Source organism: Suricata suricatta, chromosome 12 (assembly GCF_006229205.1).
Source record: "Suricata suricatta isolate VVHF042 chromosome 12, meerkat_22Aug2017_6uvM2_HiC, whole genome shotgun sequence".
NCBI classification, from domain to species: domain Eukaryota; kingdom Metazoa; phylum Chordata; class Mammalia; order Carnivora; family Herpestidae; genus Suricata; species Suricata suricatta.
Genome location: NC_043711.1, coordinates 91962879 through 91968309, shown reverse-complemented (window position 1 = coordinate 91968309; position 5431 = coordinate 91962879).

Genomic DNA, 5431 nt, shown 5'->3' with positions numbered 1-5431 from the left:
CCAGAGCTCTTGGGAACCCCACCCTGCCTCAGTGGACTGAGAGGCCACGCCTAGACTGCTTGGGCTGGGAGGAGTGCTTGCCTGGCCAGCCCTGCAAGGTCTGTGCTGTGGAACAACCGTGTGCCCCCGTGGCAGGTGGAGTGGAGGAGTGGGGACCCCTGGAAGACCTTGAACCTCATGGAGACAGAGGAGGGAGCAAATGTAAATTGTGCCATGACATGGGTCCCCAGAAAGCCAAGTCCCAGCCTGAGAAGAATCGTTGATCTGGCTGGTCTGTCTGTGAGAAACACATGGCCTCATGGTTGCCATGGCTTCTGCATTAACTGTTCCCTTCTCCTACTCCAAACATGCTCTTTCTGTATGTCAGTGCAGCTAAGAGGGCTCTAGAAGAATCTTCCCCATCTCATACATCATGTTCTTGCCCACCCCTGCCTCATTTCCATCCTTTTGTTGCCCCCAATGCTCACAACTGATGCATTCACTCCCAAAGTAGGTCCTACCTGTGCCTCTGCTAGTTGTCTGTTTTATAACAAGCCCAAGGTCCCTAACTAAAGAGCTATAGGAAGTTATCTGGAATTCAAGAGTTGGGTTTAGGTACTGAGTGCAATACCTACCACAAACAAATGCCCACTGGTCCAAATATAATTAGAATAAGCACAAAATGCAGAATTCAAGGAAGGCTCTATCCTAAGGAAGGTGTTCTGAACCCTAAAATCATATTGTTAAAATGAAATTCTCTAGGAGTATACTCATTATTTTGTGTAGTGTCTGTCCAGTGTCCTAGCTTGGGAACAATTAAGTTCCTGAAAATCATTAGTGAGTAGGTGTGAGAAGGCAAAGGAACAAGTGAGAGGACACCAGCATCTGGTTTCTGAGGCTATTCTGGGTCACTATGGTGGTCTCTTTTTACATAGATTCAGGTACATAAGTTAGGATGGATGTATGTATTTAGTAGGCTTCATGCCCAACACAAGAGCTCAACACAAGGCTTGAACTTACAACCCTGAGATCAAGACTTGAGCTGACATCAGAGTCAGACACTCAACTGATTGAGCCACATAGGCATCACAAGGTTTTCTTTTGTTGATGAAATGTGCTGTCTAATTATAATTTTTCATATTGAAAACTCTTGTTTTGAAAACTCCAATCATATCTATTTATTTAAATTTTCTTTGTCCATCTCCTTTTTTAATTATTTTCTCTTATTTTTACTTTTTGCATTTTATCAGGATCTCTTGAGTTCTTTCATTCTTTTTCTCAGTGTCTTGTAAAGTTCAGTTGAATTTACTTCTTTGGCATCTTGCAACAATCTGTATTTATATTATTAAAAACATTTTAATGCTTTATTATTATTTGTTTTTGCAACCTCACTACTGGTCACCCTCATTCAGAAGCTGTGGCCCAGAACAGAAGTCACCCAAACCCAGGACAAAGAAATAGGCAGCATAAGCCAATGTCCTACTATCTCTGCACCTGGGCTGACATTTAGGGCAAAATAAATCAAGACACAAACATGGAGGGCATGGCTCCACTTTTCTTCCTTCACGTTCATTCAGTTCCCCTAAGGGTCACCCATCAGTTGTTCATCCCTCCTTTGTCCAAGGCCCCCATTATGGACTCCCTAGTCTGGCCTCTCCATTGGCCCTTTGTCTCAGGCAGGCCCAGAAGACCAGTCTCCCCCTGTCTGCTGAATTGGCAAACCCCTTGGGAGAAATTGCTGAAAATTGGGTAACCTCTGAATTACAGAACAAATTCCTTTTCCCATTAACTGGAGCCAGAGGTGTTGTTAAGTTTGGGAAAGGATGTTCCCTAGAGTTACCTGACTTTAACCACTTGCCTTTTCTCTTGCAGAGAACCCTTCAAATCCATAGTAGACTCTAGGTTCTAGCTGCCCCACCACTGGTGTGGGCTAGAGGATGCCTATGCCGTCTAAGACGAGTGCTACCTGGCTCCCTGTTGGGTTATCCCCTTGCCCTGACTGAGGACCATTCTATTCTCCCCCTTGATCTCTCTATCGTGAGAAGACTCAAGACTCTGCCAAATAAACTGATAACCAACCTGAGGGCTCCGCATTGTGTTATACTCCATTCCTTGGTTCCATTTGTCTCTTTACAGTGATCAAACTGTGCTTCCCACCCCACTATGGGTTATAGACACTCAACTCTGCCTTCCCAGTTAGACCTATATATTTGTCAGTAGACTCACGGCTCTAGCAAAAATGCAGAGATTTATTAAAATGTCAGTAAACACAGTTAAAGCTTATTCTCATCCACAATACATTTCACTGAGGGTGGTCAAGGAGCACCCCCATGCCGTGCATGATTCAAGCACCATGCATGTTTCTCTCCATAAATCCATCATCACCCAGAGCCTGAGCCTCCTCTGCATCCAGCCAGCAGATGGGAGAAGATTGCATGGAAGCTTTTACACAAGGTTTTTAAGAGCCAGGCCTAGAAGTGGAGCTCTGCTTCCATCCACACTCTATGTGCCATAATGTGGTCATGTGATCCTCTTCTTTGCAAAGCAGACTGGGAAATACAGTCTTAACTGTATGCCCAAGAAGACCAGAAAGCAGGGTTTGGTGAACACAGGTGGTCTCTGACCTGTCTACTTATGCAAAGCCAAACTGCTCAAGAAAGACCCAAGACCTTGGCCTCCACATCCCTGCAAAATGGAACAAGCACTCCCCTGGGAAGCTGGTGGCTCCTGTCATTAGAGAAGGTGGACCCCTCTAGGTGGGCACTCAACTTCCAGAAAGATTCCTCCTTCTACCTCCTTATATCCTCTTATTCCTGCCTGTTTTGTCTGCCTGGCAGTTTTATCTGGATACTATGAGTCGTCCTGAGATGTCTGCTAATGCAAGGCAGGCTTTCCAGCCCATAGTGTTCCCTTAGGTTAAATTAGAATATATTATATGTTATATTATATTCCACCATTAGTATCTTGGAGAACACTTTAATGTTTCTTCATTTATTTCAGGGGCAGAGAAGGGCAGAGAGAGAGGAGAGAGGATATTCCAGCAGGATCCCTGCTGCCAGCACAGAGCCCAAGGCAGAGCTCAGTCTCCCAAACCACAAAATCATGACCTGAGCCAAAATCAGGATTTGGACACTTAAATGATTGAGTCATCCAAGCTCCCCTTGAAGATCATTTAAAGATATAACTTCCCTTGGAGAGGAGACCATAAAGTCCCTACAATGTATTTCTATCTGTGACTCTTCCTGACCCAGAGTACAATGTATATATTCCTTTGGATGGGCTGAGTCAGCGCATCACACGTATTAGTTGTGGAGCCCAAGGAAAGGTTCCACCATGTGGTACAGCAAAGAACAAGGCCAGCGAGGAGTAAGGCCTAACAGAACACCAGTTAGTGCCTTTGAGCTCAGAGGACGGAAAAGGCAGGAGGATTCCGGTGCTCAGGCAAACATCTTTCAGGAGTGGTGTTTTGTCTTGACATTTAGGGATAAGGGGGACTTGGAGCTCGAGTGAGTGAAAGTGGTTATTCCTTCATGATGAAAGAAGTCAAGAAGAACAAAAGCTTAGGGACGCCCAACGCAAGAATGAGGGAAGGAAGGTATTGTCCTCTTGGGTATCCACGGTAGTCTAGGGAGAAAAAGTGCTTTTTTTTGGTCCCCTCCTGAGTTCTTGTCTGAGACCGCCTGCAATAAAAGATTAGCAGAAGAAAAACAAGCTGAAGTTTCCCAACACGGATACCTGCAGTATACATGGGACAGACTATGAAAACTTAGTAACTCCCCCAAATGGCCCCAGCCATCTCCTCAAATGACATCTTTAGCTGAAGACAAAAGACGTGGAAAGGAAGGGGAAGGCCAGTTATGGGAAGTCACCAGGAAAGGCACGGTGAACAAAGGCAGGGTTTCTATGCAGATTTCTACTGCAGACTTCCATTGATAATGACTTTCTAGGGGCTGAAAGTCATCCTTGCTTCCACTTACAGAGAGGACGACACCTTACAAATAGAGATTTCCCTCCTCCAGGGAACTGTCTCTTATGAAGGGGAGAAAATTTGCCAACCAAAGATGTGCCTCTATGGTATATTCATTATTTTAAACCGGTTATTTTTGAGAAAGAGAAGACACAGGTGAAGCTCTGAAAACTGAAAAGAAGTTACTTTTTTGCAAGAGATTCTTTCATTCAACGCTGGGTAATTCAATCCTGAGGGGGGAGGGAGAGATGTGTTTCCTCAGGCGAGCAGTTGCTGAAATTAATTTTGGAGTTTTGGCTTTCATCTCCTATTTTCCTCCTGTTGAATATCTGAAGGAATTTCATTCAGTTCATCTGGGGCGCCCCAAAAAGGACATCATTTTAAGGAGGACAGTTAGTTCCTTGACAATCACAATACCAGAACTGTATCTTTTTTGTCACTTTTTTACTTAGGACAGAATGGGAGCACACCAGTAGTACATGGTAGAGCCAAAGAATGCAGCCGCAGCTGAAGCCACTTATCCTAAGCGTCCTGTGAGTAGTTGCCTTTCCTCCATGGAAACTTCAAACTCGAACGTCTTCAGCCTCTGCACCAGCCTGCAGTGCTCCAGTCCATACACGGCAGCACCAGGGACTTCTCTTCACCATCACGGTGGCACTACCATTCCTCCCAGATTAGAAAACCCGTTTCCTAGATCCAATCTCTCCCTCCTTCTTAGTGACCTTATTTTGGTAACAGACAACTCACCAGGCTTCCTGAGAGCACATGAGAAATAAGGAAAATAGAGACTTCTATGGCCACAATTCTTCATTAATATACACTTGGGCTGGTGTTTCGGTTTGGATTAGTTTTGACTACATGATGACAGCAACAACAAAGAAATCAGTGGCTTAAAATAAGACGGGTCCATATTTGTTCATGTGGAAGACTGAGGATTAGGTGTCCCAAACAGGTGTAGGGACACCAGAAACCATGGAATATCCAGGTTGCTTCACCTCTTTGCTCCACTGTTCTTGACATGAAGTTTCCATTTCCAAGATCACTTCAAGGCCCACAAGGACTAGCAAGATATGAAATATTCCCCTCCCCCAAGAATGAAATTCAGACAGTTACTTCAAATGTCAAATCCAAGTAAGACCTTTTGAACCATGGCCAAACTAGAGGAAAATGGAATGCAGTATTGCTCAAAACTGGACAAGGAAAGACTCTGTGGCCTTAATAATAAAACGGTGCTGTGGTGCAGCATTTTAAAAGTAGTAATCCTGATGATGAGTGATGTTGAGCATCATATGTTTGCACTCATAGGTCTAGCAGGAAAACAAGAGAGACCTAATGGAGAACCAGGGGGAGCGGAGGAGGGAGAGAGAGTTGGGGAGAGAGAGGGATGCAAAACTTGAGAGACTATTGAATGCTGAGAATGAACTGAGGGTTGAGGGGGAAGGGGGAGGGGGGAAAAGAGGTGGTGGTGATGGTGGAGGGCACTTA